Below are 25,619 nucleotides of genomic sequence, written 5' to 3' on the forward strand. Positions count from 1 at the left end.
AGGGTCAAAGGAAATATCCTCCGATAACAAAGAGAAAGAATCTTTCTGAGAAACTTCTTTGTGTTCTGTGAAATCATCTCACATACTTACAGCTTTCCCCTCAAGAAGCCTTTCGCTAAGACAGTTCTTGTGGAATTGGCAAACTGATATTTGGAAGCCCATAGAGGGCTATGGTGAAAAAGGAAATATCCTCAGATGAAATCTGGGAAGAAGCTTTCTGAGAAACTGCTTAGTGTTCTGTTAATTCATCTCACTGAGTTACATCTGTATTTCGTGGATCTCTTTGCTACCCTTATTTCTGTGGAATCTGAGAAATGATATTTCGGATCCCTCGGAAGACTATAGGGCCAAAGGAAATATCCTCCGATAACAAAGAGAAAGAAGCTTTCTGAGAAACTTCTTTGTGTTCTGTGAAATCATCTCACAGAGTTACAGCTTTCCCCTCAAGAAGCCTTTGGCTAAGACAGTTCTTGTGGAATTGGCAAAGTGATATTTGGAACCCCATAGAGGGCTATGGTGAAAAAGGAAATATCCTCAGATGAAATCTGGAAAGAAGCTTTCTGAGAAACTGCTTAGTGTTCTGTTAATTCATCTCACAGAGTTACATCTGTATTTCGTGGATCTCTTTGCTAGCCTTACTTCTGTGGAATCTGAGAACAGATATTTCGGATCCCTTTGAAGACTGTAGGGCCAAAGGAACTATCCTCCGATAACAAAGAGAAAGAAGCTTTCTGAGAAACTTCTTTGTGTTCTGTGAAATTATCTCACAGAGTTACAGCTTTCCCCTCAGGAAGCCTTTCGCTAAGACAGTTCTTGTGGAATTGGCAAACTGATATTTGGAAGCCCATAGAGGGCTATGGTGAAAAAGGAAATATCCTCAGATGAAATCTGGAAAGAAGCTTTCTGAGAAACTGCTTAGTGTTCTGTTAATTCATCTCACAGAGTTACATCTGTATTTCTTGGTTCTCTTTGCTAGCCTTATTTCTGTGGAATCTGAGAAAAGATATTTCGGATCCCTTGGAAGACTATAAGGCCAAAGGAAATATCCTCCGATAACAAAGAGAAAGAAGCTTTCTGAGAAACTTCTTTGTGTTCTGTTAAATCATCCCACAGAGTTACAGCTTTCCCCTCAAGAAACCTTTCGCTAAGACAGTTCTTGTGGAATTGGAAAAGTGATATTCGGAAGCCCATAGAGGGCTATGGTGAAAATGGAAATTTCCTCAGAGGAAATCTGGAAAGAAGCTTTGTGAGAAACTGCTTAGTGTTCTGTTAATTCATCTCACAGAGTTACATCTGTATTTCGTGGATCTCTTTGCTAGCCTTATTTCTGTGGAATCTGAGAACAGATATTTCGGAACCCTTGGAAGACTATAGGGCCAAAGGAAATATCCTCCGATAACAAAGAGAAAGAAGCTTTCTGAGAAACTTCTTTGTGTTCTGTGAAATCATCTCACAGAGTTACAGCTTTCCCCTCAAGAAGCCTTTCGCTAAGACAGTTCTTGTGGAATTGGCAAAGTGATATTTGGAAGCCCATAGAGGGCTATGGTGAAAAAGTAAATATCCTCAGATGAAATCTGGAAAGAAGCTTTCTGAGAAATCGCTTAGTGTTTTGTTAATCATCTCACAGAGTTACATCTGTATTTCGTGGATCTCTTTGCTAGCCTTATTTCTGTGGAATCTGAAAACAGATATTTCGGATCCCTTGGAAGACTAAAGGGCCAAAGGAAATATCCTCCGATAACAAAGAGAAAGAAGCTTTCTGAGAAACTTCTTTGTGTTCTGTGAAATCATCTCACAGAGTTACAGCTTTCCCCTCAAGAAGCCTTACGCTAAGACAGTTCTTGTGGAATTGGCAAAGTGATATTTGGAAGCCCTTAGAGGGCTATGGTGAAAAAGGAAATATCCTCAGATGAGATCTGGAAAGAAGCTTTCTGAGAAACTGCTTAGTGTTCTGTTAATTCATCTCACTGAGTTACATCTGTATTTCGTGGATCTCTTGGCTAGCCTTATTTCTGTGGAATCTGAGAACAGATATTTCGGATCCCTTGGAAGACTATAGGGCCAAAGGAAATATCCTCCGAAAACAAAGAGAAAGAAGCTTTCTGAGAAACTTCTTTGTGTTCTGTGAAATCATCTCACAGAGTTACAGCTTTCCCCTAAAGAAGCCTTTCGCTAAGACAGTTCTTGTGGAATTGGCAAAGTGATATTTGGAAGCCCATAGAGGGCTATGGTGAAAAAGGAAATATCCTCAGATGAAATCTGGAAAGAAGCTTTCTGAGAAACTGCTTAGTGTTCTATTAATTCATCTCACAGAGTTACATCTGTATTTCGTGGATCTCTTTGCTAGCCTTATTTCTGTGGAATCTGAGAACAGATATTTCGGATCCCTTGGAAGACTATAGGGCCAAAGGAAATATCCTCTGATAACAAAGAGAAAGAAGCTTTGTGAGAAACTTCTTTGTGTTCTATGAAATCATCTCACAGAGTTACAGCTTTCCCCTCAAGAAGACTTTCGCTAAGACAGTTCTTGTGGAATTGGCAAAGTGATATTTGGAAGCCCATAGAGGGCTATGGTGAAAAAGGAAATATCCTCAGATGAAATCTGGAAAGAAGCTTTCTGAGAAACTGCTTAGTGTTCTGTTAATTCATCTCACAGAGTTACATCTGTATTTCGTGGATCTCTTTGCTAGCCTTATTTCTGTGGAATCTGAGAACAGATATTTCGGATCCCTTGGAAGACTATAGGGCCAAAGGAAATATCCTCTGATAACAAAGAGAAAGAAGCTTTCTGAGAAACTTCTTTGTGTTCTGTGAAATCATCTCACAGAGTTACAGCTTACCCCTCAAGAAGCCTTTCGCTAAGACAGTTCTTGTGGAATTGGCAATGTGATATTTGGAAGCCCATAGAGGACAACGGTGAAAATGGAAATATCTTCAGATGAAACCTGGAAAGAAGCTTTCTGTGAAACTGCTTAGTGTTCTGTTAATTCATCTCACAGAGTTACATGTGTATTTCGTGGATCTCTTTGCTAGCCTTATTTCTATTGGAATCTGAAAACAGATGTTTCGGATCCCTTTGAAGACTATAGGGCCAAAGGAAGTATCCTCCGATAACAAAGAGAAAGAAGCTTTCTGAGAAACTTCTTTGTGTTCTGTGAAATCATCTCACAGAGTTACAGCTTTTCCCTCAAGAAGCCTTTCGCTAAGACAGTTCTTGTGGAATTGGCAAAGTGATATTTGGAAGCCCATAGAGGGCTATGGTGAAAAAGGAAATATCCTCAGATGAAATATGGAAAGAAGCTTTCTGAGAAACTGCTTAGTGTTCTGTTAATTCATCTCACAGTGTTACATCTGTATTTCGTGGATCTCTTTGCTAGCCTTATTTCTGTGGAATATGAGAACAGATATTTCGGATCCCTTGGAATACTATAGGGCCAAAGGAAATATCCTCCGATAACAAAGAGAAAGAAGATTTCTGAGAAACTTCTTTGTGTTCCGTGAAATCATCTCACAGAGTTACAGCTTTCCCCTCAAGAAGCCTTTCGCTAAGACAGTTCTTGTGGAATTGGCAAAGTGATATTTGGAAGCCCATAGAGGGATATGGTGAAAATGGAAATATCCTCAGATGAAATCTGGAAAGAAGCTATCTGAGAAACTGCTTAGTGTTCTGTTAATTCATCTCACAGAGTTACATCTGTATTTCGTGGATCTCTTTGCTAGCCTTATTTCTGTGGAATCTGAGAACAGATATTTCGGATCACTTGGAAGACTATAGGGCCAAAGGAAATATCCTCCGATAACAAAGAGAAAGAATCTTTCTGAGAAACTTCTTTGTGTTCTGTGAAATCATCTCACATACTTACAGCTTTCCCCTCAAGAAGCCTTTCGCTAAGACAGTTCTTGTGGAATTGGCAAAGTGATATTTGGAAGCGTTAGAGGGCTATGGTGAAAAAGGAAATATCCTCAGATGAAATCTGGAAAGAAGCTTTCTGAGAAACTGCTTAGTGTTCTGTTAATTCATCTCACAGAGTTACATCTGTATTTCGTGGATCTCTTGGCTAGCCTTATTTCTGTGGAATCTGATAACAGATTTTTCGGATCCCTTGGAAGACTATAGGGCCAAAGGAAATATCCTCCGATAACAAAGAGAAAGAAGCTTTCTGAGAAACTTCTTTGTGTTCTGTGAAATCATCTCACAGAGTTACAGCTTTCCCCTCAAGAAGCCTTTGGCTAAGCCAGTTCTTGTGGAATTGGCAAAGTGATATTTGGAAGCCCATAGAGGGCTATGGTGAAAAAGGAAATATTCTCAGGTGAAACCTGGAAAGAAGCTTTCTGAGAAACTGCTTAGTGTTCTGTTAATCATCTCACAGAGTTACATCTGTATTTCGTGAATCTCTTTGCTAGCCTTATTTCTTTGGAATCTGAGAGCAGATATTTCGGATCCGTTGGAAGTCTATAGGGCCAAAGGAATTATCCTCCGATAACAAAGAGAAAGAAGCTTTCTGAGAAACTTCTTTGTGTTCTGTGAAATCATCTCAAAGAGTTACAGCTTTCCCCTCAAGAAGCCTTACGCTAAGACAGTTCTTGTGGAATTGGCAAAGTGATATTTGGAAGCCCTTAGAGGGCTATGGTGAAAAAGGAAATATCCTCAGATGAGATCTGGAAAGAAGCTTTCTGAGAAACTGCTTAGTGTTCTGTTAATTCATCTCACAGAGTTACATCTGTATTTCGTGGATCTCTTGGCTAGCCTTATTTCTGTGGAATCTGAGAACAGATATTTCGGATCCCTTGGAAGACTATAGGGCCAAAGGAAATATCCTCCGATAACAAAGAGAAAGAAGCTTTCTGAGAAACTTCTTTGTGTTCTGTGAAATCATCTCACAGAGTTACAGCTTTCCCCTAAAGAAGCCTTTCGCTAAGACAGTTCTTGTGGAATTGGCAAAGTGATATTTGGAAGCCCATAGAGGGCTATGGTGAAAAAGGAAATATCCTCAGATGAAATCTGGAAAGAAGCTTTCTGAGAAACTGCTTAGTGTTCTATTAATTCATCTCACAGAGTTACATCTGTATTTCGTGGATCTCTTTGCTAGCCTTATTTCTGTGGAATCTGAGAACAGATATTTCGGATCCCTTGGAAGACTATAGGGCCAAAGGAAATATCCTCTGATAACAAAGAGAAAGAAGCTTTCTGAGAAACTTCTTTGTGTTCTGTGAAATCATCTCACAGAGTTACAGCTTTCCCCTCAAGAAGACTTTCGCTAAGACAGTTCTTGTGGAATTGGCAATGTGATATTTGGAAGCCCATAGAGGACAACGGTGAAAATGGAAATATCTTCAGATGAAATCTGGAAAGAAGCTTTCTGTGAAACTGCTTAGTGTTCTGTTAATTCATCTCACAGAGTTACATGTGTATTTCGTGGATCTCTTTGCTAGCCTTCTTTCTATTGGAATCTGAAAACAGATATTTCGGATCCCTTTGAAGACTATAGGGCCAAAGGAAATATCCTCCGATAACAAAGAGAAAGAAGCTTTCTGAGAAACTTCTTTGTGTTCTGTGAAATCATCTCACAGAGTTACAGCTTTTCCCTCAAGAAGCCTTTCGCTAAGACAGTTCTTGTGGAATTGGCAAAGTGAAATTTGGAAGCCCATAGAGGGCTATGGTGAAAAAGGAAATATCCTCAGATGAAATATGGAAAGAAGCTTTCTGAGAAACTGCTTAGTGTTCTGTTAATTCATCTCACAGTGTTACATCTGTATTTCGTGGATCTCTTTGCTAGCCTTATTTCTGTGGAATATGAGAACAGATATTTCGGATCCCTTGGAAGACTATAGGGCCAAAGGAAATATCCTCCGATAACAAAGAGAAAGAAGATTTCTAAGAAACTTCTTTGTGTTCTGTGAAATCATCTCACAGAGTTACAGCTTTCCCCTCAAGAAGCCTTTCGCTAAGACAGTTCTTGTGGAATTGGCAAAGTGATATTTGGAAGCCCATAGAGGGCTATGGTGAAAAAGGAAATATCCTCAGATGAAATCTGGAAAGAAGCTTTCTGAGAAACCGCTTAGTGTTTTGTTAATCATCTCACAGAGTTACATCTGTATTTCGTGGATCTCTTTGCTAGCCTTATTTCTGTGGAATCTGAGAACAGATATTTCGGATCCCTTGGAGGACTATAGGGTCAAAGGAAATATCCTCCGATAACAAAGAGAAAGAAGCTTTCTGAGAAACTTCTTTGTGTTCTGTGAAATCATCTCACATACTTACAGCTTTCCCCTCAAGAAGCCTTTCGCTAAGACAGTTCTTGTGGAATTGGCAAACTGATATTTGGAAGCCCATAGAGGGCTATGGTGAAAAAGGAAATATCCTCAGATGAAATCTGGGAAGAAGCTTTCTGAGAAACTGCTTAGTGTTCTGTTAATTCATCTCACTGAGTTACATCTGTATTTCGTGGATCTCTTTGCTACCCTTATTTCTGTGGAATCTGAGAAATGATATTTCGGATCCCTCGGAAGACTATAGGGCCAAAGGAAATATCCTCCGATAACAAAGAGAAAGAAGCTTTCTGAGAAACTTCTTTGTGTTCTGTGAAATCATCTCACAGAGTTACAGCTTTCCCCTCAAGAAGCCTTTGGCTAAGACAGTTCTTGTGGAATTGGCAAAGTGATATTTGGAACCCCATAGAGGGCTATGGTGAAAAAGGAAATATCCTCAGATGAAATCTGGAAAGAAGCTTTCTGAGAAACTGCTTAGTGTTCTGTTAATTCATCTCACAGAGTTACATCTGTATTTCGTGGATCTCTTTGCTAGCCTTACTTCTGTGGAATCTGAGAACAGATATTTCGGATCCCTTTGAAGACTGTAGGGCCAAAGGAACTATCCTCCGATAACAAAGAGAAAGAAGCTTTCTGAGAAACTTCTTTGTGTTCTGTGAAATTATCTCACAGAGTTACAGCTTTCCCCTCAGGAAGCCTTTCGCTAAGACAGTTCTTGTGGAATTGGCAAACTGATATTTGGAAGCCCATAGAGGGCTATGGTGAAAAAGGAAATATCCTCAGATGAAATCTGGAAAGAAGCTTTCTGAGAAACTGCTTAGTGTTCTGTTAATTCATCTCACAGAGTTACATCTGTATTTCTTGGTTCTCTTTGCTAGCCTTATTTCTGTGGAATCTGAGAAAAGATATTTCGGATCCCTTGGAAGACTATAAGGCCAAAGGAAATATCCTCCGATAACAAAGAGAAAGAAGCTTTCTGAGAAACTTCTTTGTGTTCTGTTAAATCATCCCACAGAGTTACAGCTTTCCCCTCAAGAAACCTTTCGCTAAGACAGTTCTTGTGGAATTGGAAAAGTGATATTCGGAAGCCCATAGAGGGCTATGGTGAAAATGGAAATTTCCTCAGAGGAAATCTGGAAAGAAGCTTTGTGAGAAACTGCTTAGTGTTCTGTTAATTCATCTCACAGAGTTACATCTGTATTTCGTGGATCTCTTTGCTAGCCTTATTTCTGTGGAATCTGAGAACAGATATTTCGGAACCCTTGGAAGACTATAGGGCCAAAGGAAATATCCTCCGATAACAAAGAGAAAGAAGCTTTCTGAGAAACTTCTTTGTGTTCTGTGAAATCATCTCACAGAGTTACAGCTTTCCCCTCAAGAAGCCTTTCGCTAAGACAGTTCTTGTGGAATTGGCAAAGTGATATTTGGAAGCCCATAGAGGGCTATGGTGAAAAAGTAAATATCCTCAGATGAAATCTGGAAAGAAGCTTTCTGAGAAATCGCTTAGTGTTTTGTTAATCATCTCACAGAGTTACATCTGTATTTCGGGGTTCTCTTTGCTAGCCTTATTTCTGTGGAATCTGAAAACAGATATTTCGGATCCCTTGGAAGACTGTAGGGCCAAAGGAAATATCCTCCGATAACAAAGAGAAAGAAGCTTTCTGAGAAACCTCTTTGTGTTCTGTGAAATCATCTCACAGAGTTACAGCTTTCCCCTCAAGAAGCCTTACGCTAAGACATTTCTTGTGGAATTGGCAAAGTGATATTTGGAAGCCCTTAGAGGGCTATGGTGAAAAAGGAAATATCCTCAGATGAGATCTGGAAAGAAGCTTTCTGAGAAACTGCTTAGTGTTCTGTTAATTCATCTCACAGAGTTACATCTGTATTTCGTGGATCTCTTGGCTAGCCTTATTTCTGTGGAATCTGAGAACAGATATTTCGGATCCCTTGGAAGACTATAGGGCCAAAGGAAATATCCTCCGATAACAAAGAGAAAGAAGCTTTCTGAGAAACTTCTTTGTGTTCTGTGAAATCATCTCACAGAGTTACAGCTTTCCCCTCAAGAAGCCTTTCGCTAAGACAGTTCTTGTGGAATTGGCAAAGTGATATTTGGAAGCCCATAGAGGGCTATGGTGAAAAAGGAAATATCCTCAGATGAAATCTGGAAAGAAGCTTTCTGAGAAACTGCTTAGTGTTCTGTTAATTCATCTCACAGAGTTACATCTGTATTTCGGGGTTCTCTTTGCTAGCCTTATTTCTCTGGAATCTGAGAACAGATATTTCGGATCCCTTGGAAGACTATAGGGCCAAAGAAATATCCTCTGATAACAAAGAGAAAGAAGCTTTCTGAGAAACTTCTTTGTGTTCTGTGAAATCATCTCACAGAGTTACAGCTTTCCCCTCAAGAAGCCTTTCGCTAAGACAGTTCTTGTGGAATTGGCAATGTGATATTTGGAAGCCCTTAGAGGACAACGGTGAAAATGGAAATATCTTCAGATGAAATCTGGAAAGAAGCTTTCTGTGAAACTGCTTAGTGTTCTGTTAATTCATCTCACAGAGTTACATGTGTATTTCGTGGATCTCTTTGCTAGCCTTATTTCTTTTGGAATCTGAAAACAGATATTTCGGATCCCTTTGAAGACTATAGGGCCAAAGGAAATATCCTCCGATAACAAAGAGACAGAAGCTTTCTGAGAAACTTCTTTGTGTTCTGTGAAATCATCTCACAGAGTTACAGCTTTTCCCTCAAGAAGCCTTTCGCTAAGACAGTTCTTGTGGAATTGGAAAAGTGATATTTGGAAGCCCATAGAGGGCTATGGTGAAAAAGGAAATATCCTCAGATGAAATCTGGAAAGAAGCTTTCTGAGAAACTGCTTAGTGTTCTGTTAATTCATCTCACAGTGTTACATCTGTATTTCGTGGATCTCTTTGCTAGCCTTATTTCTGTGGAATATGAGAACAGATATTTCGGATCCCTTGGAAGACTATAGGGCCAAAGGAAATATCCTCCGATAACAAAGAGAAAGAAGATTTCTGAGAAACTTCTTTGTGTTCTGTGAAATCATCTCACAGAGTTACAGCTTTCCCCTCAAGAAGCCTTTCGCTAAGACAGTTCTTGTGGAATTGGCAAAGTGATATTTGGAAGCCCATAGAGGGGTATGGTGAAAATGGAAATATCCTCAGATGAAATCTGGAAAGAAGCTTTCTGAGAAACTGCTTAGTGTTCTGTTAATTCATCTCACAGAGTTACATCTGTATTTCGTGGATCTCTTTGCTAGCCTTATTTCTGTGGAATCTGAGAACAGATATTTCGGATCCCTTGGAAGACTATAGGGCCAAAGGAAATATCCTCCGATAACAAAGAGAAAGAAGATTTCTGAGAAACTTCTTTGTGTTCTGTGAAATCATATCACATACTTACAGCTTTCCCCTCAAGAAGCCTTTCGCTAAGACAGTTCTTGTGGAATTGGCAAAGTGATATTTGGAAGCCCTTAGAGGGCTATGGTGAAAATGGAAATATCCTCGGATGAAATCTGGAAAGAAGCTTTCTGAGAAACTGCTTAGTGTTCTGTTAATTCATCTCACAGAGTTACATCTGTATTTCGTGGATCTCTTTGCTAGGTTATTTCTGTGGAATCTGAGAACAGATATTTCGGATCACTTGGAAAACTCTAGGGCCAAAGGAAATATCCTCCGATAACAAAGGGAAAGAAGCTTTCTGAGAAACTTCTTTGTGTTCTGTGAAATCATCTCACAGAGTTACAGCTTTCCCCTCAAGAAGCCTTTGGCTAAGACAGTTCTTGTGGAATTGGCAAAGTGATATTTGGAAGGCCATAGAGGGCTATGGTGAAAAAGGAAATATCCTCAGATGAAATCTGGAAAGAAGCTTTCTGAGAAACTGCTTAGTGTTCTGTTAATTCATCTCACAGAGTTACATCTGTATTTCGTGGATCTCTTTGCTAGCCTTATTTCTGTGGAATCTGAGAAGAGATATTTCGGATCCCTTGGAAAACTATAGGGCCAAAGGAAATATCCTCTGATAACAAAGAGAAAGAAGCTTTCTGAGAAACTTCTTTGTGTTCTGTGAAATCATCTCACAGAGTTACAGCTTTCCCCTCAAGAAGCCTTTCGCTAAGACAGTTCTTGTGGAATTGGCAATGTGATATTTGGAAGCCCATAGAGGACAACGGTGAAAATGGAAATATCTTCAGATGAAATCTGGAAAGAAGCTTTCTGTGAAACTGCTTAGGGTTCTGTTAATTCATCTCACAGAGTTACATGTGTATTTCGTGGATCTCTTTGCTAGCCTTATTTCTATTGGAATCTGAAAACAGATATTTCGGATCCCTTTGAAGACTATAGGGCCAAAGGAAATATCCTCCGATAACAAAGAGAAAGAAGCTTTCTGAGAAACTTCTTTGAGTTCTGTGAAATCATCGCACAGAGATACAGCTTTCCCCTCAAGAAGTCTTTCGCTAAGACAGTTCTTGTGGAATTGGCAAAGTGATATTCGGAAGCCCATAGAGGGCTATGGTGAAAATGGAAATTTCCTCAGGGGAAATCTGGAAAGAAGTTTTCTGTGAAACTGCTTAGTGTTCTGTTAATTCATCACAGAGAGTTGCATCTGTATTTCGTGGATCTCTTTGCTAGTCTTATTTCTGTGGAATCTGATAACAGATTTTTCGGATCCCTTGGAAGACTATTGGGCCAAAGGAAATATCCTCCGATAACAAAGAGAAAGAAGCTTTCTGAGAAACTTCTTTGTGTTCTGTGAAATCATCTCACAGAGTTACAGCTTTCCCCTCAAGAAGCCTTTGGCTAAGCCAGTTCTTGTGGAATTGGCAAAATGATATTTGGAAGCCCATAGAGGGCTATGGTGAAAAAGGAAATATTCTCAGGTGAAACCTGGAAAGAAGCTTTCTGAGAAACTGCTTAGTGTTCTGTTAATCATCTCACAGAGTTACATCTGTATTTCGTGAATCTCTTTGCTAGCCTTATTTCTTTGGAATCTGAGAGCAGATATTTCGGATCCGTTGGAAGTCTATAGGGCCAAAGGAATTATCCTCCGATAACAAAGAGAAAGAAGCTTTCTGAGAAACTTCTTTGTGTTCCGTGAAATCATCTCAAAGAGTTACATCTTTCCCCTCAAGAAGCCTTACGCTAAGACAGTTCTTGTGGATTTGGCAAAGTGATATTTGGAAGCCCTTAGAGGGCTATGGTGAAAAAGGAAATATCCTCAGATGAGATCTGGAAAGAAGCTTTCTGAGAAACTGCTTAGTGTTCTGTTAATTCATCTCACAGAGTTACATCTGTATTTCGTGGATCTCTTGGCTAGCCTTATTTCTGTGGAATCTGATAACAGATATTTCGGATCCCTTGGAAGACTATAGGGCCAAAGGAAATATCCTCCGATAACAAAGAGAAAGAAGCTTTCTGAGAAACTTCTTTGTGTTCTGTGAAATCATCTCACAGAGTTACAGCTTTCCCCTCAAGAAGCCTTTGGCTAAGCCAGTTCTTGTGGAATTGGCAAAGTGATATTTGGAAGCCCATAGAGGGCTATGGTGAAAAAGGAAATATTCTCAGGTGAAATCTGGAAAGAAGCTTTCTGAGAAACTGCTTAGTGTTCTGTTAATCATCTCACAGAGTTACATCTGTATTTCGTGGATCTCTTTGCTAGCCTTATTTCTTTGGAATCTGAGAACAGATATTTCGGATCCCTTGGAAGTCTATAGGGCCAAAGGAAATATCCTCCGATAACAAAGAGAAAGAAGCTTTCTGAGAAACTTCTTTGTGTTCTGTGAAATCATCTCACAGAGTTACAGCTTTCCCCTCAAGAAGCCTTACGCTAAGACAGTTATTGTGGATTTGGCAAAGTGATATTTGGAAGCCCTTAGAGGGCTATGGTGAAAAAGGAAATATCCTCAGATGAGATCTGGAAAGAAGCTTTCTGAGAAACTGCTTAGTGTTCTGTTAATTCATCTCACAGAGTTACATCTGTATTTCGTGGATCTCTTGGCTAGCCTTATTTCTGTGGAATCTGAGAACAGATATTTCGTATCCCTTGGAAGACTATAGGGCCAAAGGAAATATCCTCCGATAACAAAGAGAAAGAAGATTTCTGAGAAACTTCTTTGTGTTCTGTGAAATCATCTCACAGAGTTACAGCTTTCCCCTCAAGAAGCCTTTCGCTAAGACAGTTCTTGTGGAATTGGCAAAGTGATATTTGGAAGCCCTTAGAGGGCTATGGTGAAAATGGAAATATCCTCGGATGAAATCTGGAAAGAAGCTTTCTGAGAAACTGCTTAGTGTTCTGTTAATTTATCTCACAGAGTTACATCTGTATTTCGTGGATCTCTTTGCTAGGTTATTTCTGTGGAATCTGAGAACAGATATTTCGGATCACTTGGAAAACTCTAGGGCCAAAGGAAATATCCTCCGATAACAAAGGGAAAGAAGCTTTCTGAGAAACTTCTTTGTGTTCTGTGAAATCATCTCACAGAGTTACAGCTTTCCCCTCAAGAAGCCTTTCGCTAAGACAGTTCTTGTGGAATTGGCAAAGTGATATTTGGAAGGCCATACAGGGCTATGGTGAAAAAGGAAATATCCTCAGATGAAATCTGGAAAGAAGCTTTCTGAGAAACTGCTTAGTGTTCTGTTAATTCATCTCACAGAGTTACATCTGTATTTCGTGGATCTCTTTGCTAGCCTTATTTCTGTGGAATCTGAGAACAGATATTTCGGATCCCTTGAAAGACTATAGGGCCAAAGGAAATATCCTCTGATAACAAAGAGAAAGAAGCTTTCTGAGAAACTTCTTTGTGTTCTGTGAAATCATCTCACAGAGTTACAGCTTTCCCCTCAAGAAGCCTTTCGCTAAGACAGTTCTTGTGGAATTGGCAATGTGATATTTGGAAGCCCATAGAGGACAACGGTGAAAATGGAAATATCTTCAGATGAAATCTGGAAAGAAGCTTTCTGTGAAACTGCTTAGGGTTCTGTTAATTCATCTCACAGAGTTACATGTGTATTTCGTGGATCTCTTTGCTAGCCTTATTTCTATTGGAATCTGAAAACAGATATTTCGGATCCCTTGGAAGACTATAAGGCCAAAGGAAATATCCTCCGATAACAAAGAGAAAGAAGCTTTCTGAGAAACTTCTTTGTGTTCTGTGAAATCATCTCAAAGAGTTACAACTTTCCCCTCCAGAAGCCTTTCGCTAAGACAGTTCTTGTGGAATTGGCAAAGTGATATTCGGAAGCCCATAGAGGGCTATGGTGAAAATGGAAATTTCCTCAGTGGAAATCTGGAAAGAAGCTTTCTGAGAAACTGCTTAGTGTTCTGTTAATTCATCTCACTGAGTTACATCTGTATTTCGTGGATCTCTTTGCTAGCCTTATTTCTGTGGAATCTGAGAACAGATATTTCGGAACCCTTGGAAGACTATAGGGCCAAAGGAAATATCCTCCGATAACAAAGAGAAAGAAGCTTTCTGAGAAACTTCTTTGTGTTCTGTGAAATCATCTCACAGAGTTACAGCTTTCCCCTCAAGAAGCCTTTGGCTAAGCCAGTTCTTGTGGAATTGGCAAAGTGATATTTGGAAGCCCATAGAGGGCTATGGTGAAAAAGGAAATATTCTCAGGTGAAATCTGGAAAGAAGCTTTCTGAGAAACTGCTTAGTGTTCTGTTAATCATCTCACAGAGTTACATCTGTATTTCGTGGATCTCTTTGCTAGCCTTATTTCTTTGGAATCTGAGAACAGATATTTCGGATCCCTTGGAAGTCTATAGGGCCAAAGGAAATATCCTCCGATAACAAAGAGAAAGAAGCTTTCTGAGAAACTTCTTTGTGTTCTGTGAAATCATCTCACAGAGTTATAGCTTTTCCCTCAAGAAGCCTTTCGCTAAGACAGTTCTTGTGGAATTGGCAAAGTGATATTTGGAAGCCCATAGAGGGCTATGGTGAAAAAGGAAATATCCTCAGATGAAATATGGAAAGAAGCTTTCTGAGAAACTGCTTAGTGTTCTGTTAATTCATCTCACAGTGTTACATCTGTATTTCGTGGATCTCTTTGCTAGCCTTATTTCTGTGGAATATGAGAACAGATATTGCGGATCCCTTGGAATACTATAGGGCCAAAGGAAATATCCTCCGATAACAAAGAGAAAGAAGATTTCTGAGAAACTTCTTTGTGTTCCGTGAAATCATCTCACAGAGTTACAGCTTTCCCCTCAAGAAGCCTTTCGCTAAGACAGTTCTTGTGGAATTGGCAAAGTGATATTTGGAAGCCCATAGAGGGGTATGGTGAAAAAGGAAATATCCTCAGATGAAATATGGAAAGAAGCTTTCTGAGAAACTGCTTAGTGTTCTGTTAATTCATCTCACAGTGTTACATCTGTATTTCGTGGATCTCTTTGCTAGCCTTATTTCTGTGGAATATGAGAACAGATATTTCGGATCCCTTGGAATACTATAGGGCCAAAGGAAATATCCTACGATAACAAAGAGAAAGAAGATTTCTGAGAAACTTCTTTGTGTTCCGTGAAATCATCTCACAGAGTTACAGCTTTCCCCTCAAGAAGCCTTTCGCTAAGACAGTTCTTGTGGAATTGGCAAAGTGATATTTGGAAGCCCATAGAGGGGTATGGTGAAAATGGAAATATCCTCAGATGAAATCTGGAAAGAAGCTTTCTGAGAAACTGCTTAGTGTTCTGTTAATTCATCTCACAGAGTTACATCTGCATTTCGTGGATCTCTTTGCTAGCCTTATTTCTGTGGAATCTGAGAACAGATATTTCGGATCCCTTGGAAGACTATAGGGCCAAAGGAAATATCCTCCGATAACAAAGAGAAAGAATCTTTCTGAGAAACTTCTTTGTGTTCTGTGAAATCATCTCACATACTTACAGCTTTCCCCTCAAGAAGCCTTTCGCTAAGACAGTTCTTGTGGAATTGGCAAAGTGATATTTGGAAGCCCTTAGAGGGCTATGGTGAAAATGGAAATATCCTCAGATGAAATCTGGAAAGAAGCTTTCTGAGAAACTGCTTAGTGTTCTGTTAATTCATCTCACAGAGTTACATCTGTATTTCGTGGATCTCTTTGCTAGCCTTATTTCTGTGGAATCTGAGAACAGATATTTCGGATCACTTGGAAAACTCTAGGGCCAAAGGAAATATCCTCCGATAACAAAGGGAAAGAAGCTTTCTGAGAAACTTCTTTGTTTTCTGTGAAATCATCTCACAGAGTTACAGCTTTCACCTCAAGAAGCCTTTCGCTAAGACAGTTCTTGTGGAATTGGCAAACTGATATTTGGAAGCCCATAGTGGGCTATGGTGAAAAAGGAAATATCCTCAGATGAAATCTGGAAAGAAGCTTTCTGAGAAACTGCTTAGTGTTCTGTTAATTCATCTAACTGAGTTACATCTGTATTTCGTGGATCTCTTTGCTAGCCTTATTTCTGTGGAATCTGAGAAAAGATATTTCGGATCCCTCGGAAGACTATAGGGCCAAAGGAAATATCCTCCGATAACAAAGAGAAAGAAGCTTTCTGAGAAACTTCTTTGTGTTCTGTGAAATCATCTCACAGAGTTATAGCTTTTCCCTCAAGAAGCCTTTCGCTAAGACAGTTCTTGCGGAATTGGCAAAGTGATATTTGGAAGCCCATAGAGGGCTATGGTGAAAAAGGAAATATCCTCAGATGAAATATGGAAAGAAGCTTTCTGAGAAACTGCTTAGTGTTCTGTTAATTCATCTCACAGTGTTACATCTGTATTTCGTGGATCTCTTTGCTAGCCTTATTTCTGTGGAATATGAGAACAGATATTGCGGATCCCTTGGAATACTATAGGGCCAAAGGAAATATCCTCCGATAACAAAGAGAAAGAAGATTTCTGAGAAACTTCTTTGTGTTCCGTGAAATCATCTCACAGAGTTACAGCTTTCCCCTCAAGAAGCCTTTCGCTAAGACAGTTCTTGTGGAATTGGCAAAGTGATATTTGGAAGCCCATAGAGGGGTATGGTGAAAAAGGAAATATCCTCAGATGAAATATGGAAAGAAGCTTTCTGAGAAACTGCTTAGTGTTCTGTTAATTCATCTCACAGTGTTACATCTGTATTTCGTGGATCTCTTTGCTAGCCTTATTTCTGTGGAATATGAGAACAGATATTTCGGATCCCTTGGAATACTATAGGGCCAAAGGAAATATCCTACGATAACAAAGAGAAAGAAGATTTCTGAGAAACTTCTTTGTGTTCCGTGAAATCATCTCACAGAGTTACAGCTTTCCCCTCAAGAAGCCTTTCGCTAAGACAGTTCTTGTGGAATTGGCAAAGTGATATTTGGAAGCCCATAGAGGGGTATGGTGAAAATGGAAATATCCTCAGATGAAATCTGGAAAGAAGCTTTCTGAGAAACTGCTTAGTGTTCTGTTAATTCATCTCACAGAGTTACATCTGCATTTCGTGGATCTCTTTGCTAGCCTTATTTCTGTGGAATCTGAGAACAGATATTTCGGATCCCTTGGAAGACTATAGGGCCAAAGGAAATATCCTCCGATAACAAAGAGAAAGAATCTTTCTGAGAAACTTCTTTGTGTTCTGTGAAATCATCTCACATACTTACAGCTTTCCCCTCAAGAAGCCTTTCGCTAAGACAGTTCTTGTGGAATTGGCAAAGTGATATTTGGAAGCCCTTAGAGGGCTATGGTGAAAATGGAAATATCCTCAGATGAAATCTGGAAAGAAGCTTTCTGAGAAACTGCTTAGTGTTCTGTTAATTCATCTCACAGAGTTACATCTGTATTTCGTGGATCTCTTTGCTAGCCTTATTTCTGTGGAATCTGAGAACAGATATTTCGGATCACTTGGAAAACTCTAGGGCCAAAGGAAATATCCTCCGATAACAAAGGGAAAGAAGCTTTCTGAGAAACTTCTTTGTTTTCTGTGAAATCATCTCACAGAGTTACAGCTTTCACCTCAAGAAGCCTTTCGCTAAGACAGTTCTTGTGGAATTGGCAAACTGATATTTGGAAGCCCATAGTGGGCTATGGTGAAAAAGGAAATATCCTCAGATGAAATCTGGAAAGAAGCTTTCTGAGAAACTGCTTAGTGTTCTGTTAATTCATCTAACTGAGTTACATCTGTATTTCGTGGATCTCTTTGCTAGCCTTATTTCTGTGGAATCTGAGAAAAGATATTTCGGATCCCTCGGAAGACTATAGGGCCAAAGGAAATATCCTCCGATAAGAAAGAGAAAGAAGCTTTCTGAGAAACTTCTTTGTGTTCTGTGAAATCATCTCACAGAGTTACAGCTTTCCCCTCAAGAAGCCTTTCGCTAAGACAGTTCTTGTGGAATTGGCAAAGTGATATTTGGAAGCCCATAGAGGGCTATGGTGAAAAAGTAAATATCCTCAGATGAAATCTGGAAAGAAGCTTTCTGAGAAATCGCTTAGTGTTTTGTTAATCATCTCACAGAGTTACATCTGTATTTCGGGGTTCTCTTTGCTAGCCTTATTTCTGTGGAATCTGAAAACAGATATTTCGGATCCCTTGGAAGACTGTAGGGCCAAAGGAAATATCCTCCGATAACAAACAGAAAGAAGCTTTCTGAGAAACTTCTTTGTGTTCTGTGAAATCATCTCACAGAGTTACAGCTTTCCCCTCAAGAAGCCTTACGCTAAGACAGTTCTTGTGGAATTGGCAAAGTGATATTTGGAAGCCCTTAGAGGGCTATGGTGAAAAAGGAAATATCCTCAGATGAGATCTGGAAAGAAGCTTTCTGAGAAACTGCTTAGTGTTCTGTTAATTCATCTCACTGAGTTACATCTGTATTTCGTGGATCTCTTTGCTAGCCTTATTTCTGTGGAATCTGAGAACAGATATTTCGGAACCCTTGGAAGACTATAGGGCCAAAGGAAATATCCTCCGATAACAAAGAGAAAGAAGCTTTCTGAGAAACTTCTTTGTGTTCTGTGAAATCATCTCACAGAGTTACAGCTCTCCCCTCAAGAAGCCTTTCGCTAAGACAGTTCTTGTGGAATTGGCAAAGTGATATTTGGAAGCCCATAGAGGGCTATGTTGAAAAAGGAAATATCCTCAGATGAAATCTGGAAAGAAGCTTTCTGAGAAACCGCTTAGTGTTTTGTTAATCATCTCACAGAGTTACATCTGTATTTCGTGGATCTCTTTGCTAGCCTTATTTCTGTGGAATCTGAAAACAGATATTTCGGATCCCTTGGAAGACTAAAGGGCCAAAGGAAATATCCTCCGATAACAAAGAGAAAGAAGCTTTCTGAGAAACTTCTTTGTGTTCTGTGAAATCATCTCACAGAGTTACAGCTTTCCCCTCAAGAAGCCTTACGCTAAGACAGTTCTTGTGGAATTGGCAAAGTGATATTTGGAAGCCCTTAGAGGGCTATGGTGAAAAAGGAAATATCCTCAGATGAGATCTGGAAAGAAGCTTTCTGAGAAACTGCTTAGTGTTCTGTTAATTCATCTCACTGAGTTACATCTGTATTTCGTGGATCTCTTGGCTAGCCTTATTTCTGTGGAATCTGAGAACAGATATTTCGGATCCCTTGGAAGACTATAGGGCCAAAGGAAATATCCTCCGAAAACAAAGAGAAAGAAGCTTTCTGAGAAACTTCTTTGTGTTCTGTGAAATCATCTCACAGAGTTACAGCTTTCCCCTAAAGAAGCCTTTCGCTAAGACAGTTCTTGTGGAATTGGCAAAGTGATATTTGGAAGCCCATAGAGGGCTATGGTGAAAAAGGAAATATCCTCAGATGAAATCTGGAAAGAAGCTTTCTGAGAAACTGCTTAGTGTTCTATTAATTCATCTCACAGAGTTACATCTGTATTTCGTGGATCTCTTTGCTAGCCTTATTTCTGTGGAATCTGAGAACAGATATTTCGGATCCCTTGGAAGACTATAGGGCCAAAGGAAATATCCTCTGATAACAAAGAGAAAGAAGCTTTGTGAGAAACTTCTTTGTGTTCTATGAAATCATCTCACAGAGTTACAGCTTTCCCCTCAAGAAGACTTTCGCTAAGACAGTTCTTGTGGAATTGGCAAAGTGATATTTGGAAGCCCATAGAGGGCTATGGTGAAAAAGGAAATATCCTCAGATGAAATCTGGAAAGAAGCTTTCTGAGAAACTGCTTAGTGTTCTGTTAATTCATCTCACAGAGTTACATCTGTATTTCGTGGATCTCTTTGCTAGCCTTATTTCTGTGGAATCTGAGAACAGATATTTCGGATCCCTTGGAAGACTATAGGGCCAAAGGAAATATCCTCTGATAACAAAGAGAAAGAAGCTTTCTGAGAAACTTCTTTGTGTTCTGTGAAATCATCTCACAGAGTTACAGCTTACCCCTCAAGAAGCCTTTCGCTAAGACAGTTTTTGTGGAATTGGCAATGTGATATTTGGAAGCCCATAGAGGACAACGGTGAAAATGGAAATATCTTCAGATGAAACCTGGAAAGAAGCTTTCTGTGAAACTGCTTAGTGTTCTGTTAATTCATCTCACAGAGTTACATGTGTATTTCGTGGATCTCTTTGCTAGCCTTATTTCTATTGGAATCTGAAAACAGATGTTTCGGATCCCTTTGAAGACTATAGGGCCAAAGGAAGTATCCTCCGATAACAAAGAGAAAGAAGCTTTCTGAGAAACTTCTTTGTGTTCTGTGAAATCATCTCACAGAGTTACAGCTTTTCCCTCAAGAAGCCTTTCGCTAGGACAGTTCTTGTGGAATTGGCAAAGTGATATTTGGAAGCCCATAGAGGGCTATGGTGAAAAAGGAAATATCCTCAGATGAAATATGGAAAGAAGCTTTCTGAGAAACTGCTTAGTGTTCTGTTAATTCATCTCACAGTGTTACATCTGTATTTCGTGGATCTCTTTGCTAGCCTTATTTCTGTGGAATATGAGAACAGATATTTCGGATCCCTTGGAATACTATAGGGCCAAAGGAAATATCCTCCGATAACAAAGAGAAAGAAGATTTCTGAGAAACTTCTTTGTGTTCCGTGAAATCATCTCACAGAGTTACAGCTTTCCCCTCAAGAAGCCTTTCGCTAAGACAGTTCTTGTGGAATTGGCAAAGTGATATTTGGAAGCCCATAGAGGGATATGGTGAAAATGGAAATATCCTCAGATGAAATCTGGAAAGAAGCTATCTGAGAAACTGCTTAGTGTTCTGTTAATTCATCTCACAGAGTTACATCTGTATTTCGTGGATCTCTTTGCTAGCCTTATTTCTGTGGAATCTGAGAACAGATATTTCGGATCCCTTGGAAGACTATAGGGCCAAAGGAAATATCCTCCGATAACAAAGAGAAAGAATCTTTCTGAGAAACTTCTTTGTGTTCTCTGAAATCATCTCACATACTTACAGCTTTCCCCTCAAGAAGCCTTTCGCTAAGACAGTTCTTGTGGAATTGGCAAAGTGATATTTGGAAGCGTTAGAGGGCTATGGTGAAAAAGGAAATATCCTCAGATGAAATCTGGAAAGAAGCTTTCTGAGAAACTGCTTAGTGTTCTGTTAATTCATCTCACTGAGTTACATCTGTATTTCGTGGATCTCTTTGCTAGCCTTATTTCTGTGGAATCTGAGAAAAGATATTTCGGTTCCCTCGGAAGACTATAGGGCCAAAGGAAATATCCTCCGATAACAAAGAGAAAGAAGCTTTCTGAGAAACTTCTTTGTGTTCTGTGAAATCATCTCACAGAGTTACAGCTTTCACCTCAGGAAGCCTTTCGATAAGACAGTTCTTGTGGAATTGGCAAAGTGATATTTGGAACCACATAGAGGGCTATGGTGAAAAAGGAAATATCCTCAGATTAAATCTGGAAAGAAGCTTTCTGAGGAACTGCTTAGTGTTCTGTTAATTCATCTCACAGAGTTACATCTGTATTTCGTGGATCTCTTTGCTAGCCTTACTTCTGTGGAATCTGAGAACAGATATTTCGGATCCCTTTGAAGACTGTAGGGCCAAAGGAACTATCCTCCGATAACAAAGAGAAAGAAGCTTTCTGATAAACTTCTTTGTGTTCTGTGAAATTATCTCACAGAGTTACAGCTTTCCCCTCAGGAAGCCTTTCGCTAAGACAGTTCTTGTGGAATTGGCAAAGTGATATTTGGAAGCCCATAGAGGGCTATGGTGAAAAAGGAAATATCCTCAGATGAAATCTGGAAAGAAGCTTTCTGAGAAACTGCTTAGTGTTCTGTTAATTCATCTCACAGAGTTACATCTGTATTTCTTGGTTCTCTTTGCTAGCCTTATTTCTGTGGAATCTGAGAACAGATATTTCGGATCCCTTGGAAGACTATAAGGCCAAAGGAAATATCCTCCGATAACAAAGAGAAAGAAGCTTTCTGAGAAACTTCTTTGTGTTCTGTGAAATCATCTCAAAGAGTTACAGCTTTCCCCTCAAGAAGCCTTTCGCTAAGACAGTTCTTGTGGAATTGGCAAAGTGATATTCGGAAGCCCATAGAGGGCTATGGTGAAAATGGAAATTTCCTCAGAGGAAATCTGGAAAGAAGCTTTCTGAGAAACTGCTTAGTGTTCTGTTAATTCATCTCACTGAGTTACATCTGTATTTCGTGGATCTCTTTGCTAGCCTTATTTCTGTGGAATCTGAGAACAGATATTTCGGAACCCTTGGAAGACTATAGGGCCAAAGGAAATATCCTCCGATAACAAAGAGAAAGAAGCTTTCTGAGAAACTTCTTTGTGTTCTGTGAAATCATCTCACAGAGTTACAGCTCTCCCCTCAAGAAGCCTTTCGCTAAGACAGTTCTTGTGGAATTGGCAAAGTGATATTTGGAAGCCCATAGAGGGCTATGTTGAAAAAGGAAATATCCTCAGATGAAATCTGGAAAGAAGCTTTCTGAGAAACCGCTTAGTGTTTTGTTAATCATCTCACAGAGTTACATCTGTATTTCGTGGATCTCTTTGCTAGCCTTATTTCTGTGGAATCTGAAAACAGATATTTCGGATCCCTTGGAAGACTAAAGGGCCAAAGGAAATATCCTCCGATAACAAAGAGAAAGAAGCTTTCTGAGAAACTTCTTTGTGTTCTGTGAAATCATCTCACAGAGTTACAGCTTTCCCCTCAAGAAGCCTTACGCTAAGACAGTTCTTGTGGAATTGGCAAAGTGATATTTGGAAGCTCTTAGAGGGCTATGGTGAAAAAGGAAATATCCTCAGATGAGATCTGGAAAGAAGCTTTCTGAGAAACTGCTTAGTGTTCTGTTAATTCATCTCACAGAGTTACATCTGTATTTCGTGGATCTCTTGGCTAGCCTTATTTCTGTGGAATCTGAGAACAGATATTTCGGATCCCTTGGAAGACTATAGGGCCAAAGGAAATATCCTCCGATAACAAAGAGAAAGAAGCTTTCTGAGAAACTTCTTTGTGTTCTGTGAAATCATCTCACAGAGTTACAGCTTTCCCCTAAAGAAGCCTTTCGCTAAGACAGTTCTTGTGGAATTGGCAAAGTGATATTTGGAAGCCCATAGAGGGCTATGGTGAAAAAGGAAATATCCTCAGATGAAATCTGGAAAGAAGCTTTCTGAGAAACTGCTTAGTGTTCTATTAATTCATCTCACAGAGTTACATCTGTATTTCGTGGATCTCTTTGCTAGCCTTATTTCTGTGGAATCTGAGAACAGATATTTCGGATCCCTTGGAAGACTATAGGGCCAAAGGAAATATCCTCTGATAACAAAGAGAAAGAAGCTTTCTGAGAAACTTCTTTGTGTTCTGTGAAATCATCTCACAGAGTTACAGCTTTCCCCTCAAGAAGACTTTCGCTAAGACAGTTCTTGTGGAATTGGCAATGTGATATTTGGAAGCCCATAGAGGACAACGGTGAAAATGGAAATATCTTCAGATGAAATCTGGAAAGAAGCTTTCTGTGAAACTGCTTATTGTTCTGTTAATTCATCTCACAGAGTTACATGTGTATTTCGTGGATCTCTTTGCTAGCCTTCTTTCTATTGGAATCTGAAAACAGATATTTCGGATCCCTTTGAAGACTATAGGGCCAAAGGAAATATCCTCCGATAACAAAGAGAAAGAAGCTTTCTGAGAAACTTCTTTGTGTTCTGTGAAATCATCTCACAGAGTTACAGCTTTTCCCTCAAGAAGCCTTTCGCTAAGACAGTTCTTGTGGAATTGGCAAAGTGAAATTTGGAAGCCCATAGAGGGCTATGGTGAAAAAGGAAATATCCTCAGATGAAATATGGAAAGAAGCTTTCTGAGAAACTGCTTAGTGTTCTGTTAATTCATCTCACAGAGTCACATCTGTATTTCTTGGTTCTCTTTGCTAGCCTTATTTCTGTGGAATCTGAGAAAAGATATTTCGGATCCCTTGGAAGACTATAAGGCCAAAGGAAATATCCTCCGATAACAAAGAGAAAGAAGCTTTCTGAGAAACTTCTTTGTGTTCTGTGAAATCATCTCACAGAGTTACAGCTTTCCCCTCAAGAAACCTTTCGCTAAGACAGTTCTTGTGGAGTTGGAAAAGTGATATTCGGAAGCCCATAGAGGGCTATGGTGAAAATGGAAATTTCCTCAGAGGAAATCTGGAAAGAAGCTTTGTGAGAAACTGCTTAGTGTTCTGTTAATTCATCTCACAGAGTTACATCTGTATTTCGTGGATCTCTTTGCTAGCCTTATTTCTGTGGAATCTGAGAACAGATATTTCGGAACCCTTGGAAGACTATAGGGCCAAAGGAAATATCCTCCGATAACAAAGAGAAAGAAGCTTTCTGAGAAACTTCTTTGTGTTCTGTGAAATCATCTCACAGAGTTACAGCTTTCCCCTCAAGAAGCCTTTCGCTAAGACAGTTCTTGTGGAATTGGCAAAGTGATATTTGGAAGCCCATAGAGGGCTATGGTGAAAAAGTAAATATCCTCAGATGAAATCTGGAAAGAAGCTTTCTGAGAAATCGCTTAGTGTTTTGTTAATCATCTCACAGAGTTACATCTGTATTTCGGGGTTCTCTTTGCTAGCCTTATTTCTGTGGAATCTGAAAACAGATATTTCGGATCCCTTGGAAGACTGTAGGGCCAAAGGAAATATCCTCCGATAACAAAGAGAAAGAAGCTTTCTGAGAAACTTCTTTGTGTTCTGTGAAATCATCTCACAGAGTTACAGCTTTCCCCTCAAGAAGCCTTACGCTAAGACAGTTCTTGTGGAATTGGCAAAGTGATATTTGGAAGCCCTTAGAGGGCTATGGTGAAAAACGAAATATCCTCAGATGAGATCTGGAAAGAAGCTTTCTGAGAAACTGCTTAGTGTTCTGTTAATTCATCTCACAGAGTTACATCTGTATTTCGTGGATCTCTTGGCTAGCCTTATTTCTGTGGAATCTGAGAACAGATATTTCGGATCCCTTGGAAGACTATAGGGCCAAAGGAAATATCCTCCGATAACAAAGAGAAAGAAGCTTTCTGAGAAACTTCTTTGTGTTCTGTGAAATCATCTCACAGAGTTACAGCTTTCCCCTCAAGAAGCCTTTCGCTAAGACAGTTCTTGTGGAATTGGCAAAGTGATATTTGGAAGCCCATAGAGGGCTATGGTGAAAAAGGAAATATCCTCAGATGAAATCTGGAAAGAAGCTTTCTGAGAAACTGCTTAGTGTTCTGTTAATTCATCTCACAGAGTTACATCTGTATTTCGTGGATCTCTTTGCTAGCCTTATTTCTCTGGAATCTGAGAACAGATATTTCGGATCCCTTGGAAGACTATAGGGCCAAAGAAATATCCTCTGATAACAAAGAGAAAGAAGCTTTCTGAGAAACTTCTTTGTGTTCTGTGAAATCATCTCACAGAGTTACAGCTTTCCCCTCAAGAAGCCTTTCGCTAAGACAGTTCTTGTGGAATTGGCAATGTGATATTTGGAAGCCCTTAGAGGACAACGGTGAAAATGGAAATATCTTCAGATAAAATCTGGAAAGAAGCTTTCTGTGAAACTGCTTAGTGTTCTGTTAATTCATCTCACAGAGTTACATGTGTATTTCGTGGATCTCTTTGCTAGCCTTATTTCTTTTGGAATCTGAAAACAGATATTTCGGATCCCTTTGAAGACTATAGGGCCAAAGGAAATATCCTCCGATAACAAAGAGAAAGAAGCTTTCTGAGAAACTTCTTTGTGTTCTGTGAAATCATCTCACAGAGTTACAGCATTTCCCTCAAGAAGCCTTTCGCTAAGACAGTTCTTGTGGAATTGGAAAAGTGATATTTGGAAGCCCATAGAGGGCTATGGTGAAAAAGGAAATATCCTCAGATGAAATATGGAAAGAAGCTTTCTGAGAAACTGCTTAGTGTTCTGTTAATT

This window comes from Macaca mulatta, chromosome 13 (genome assembly GCF_049350105.2).
Source record: "Macaca mulatta isolate MMU2019108-1 chromosome 13, T2T-MMU8v2.0, whole genome shotgun sequence".
Taxonomy (NCBI): domain Eukaryota; kingdom Metazoa; phylum Chordata; class Mammalia; order Primates; family Cercopithecidae; genus Macaca; species Macaca mulatta.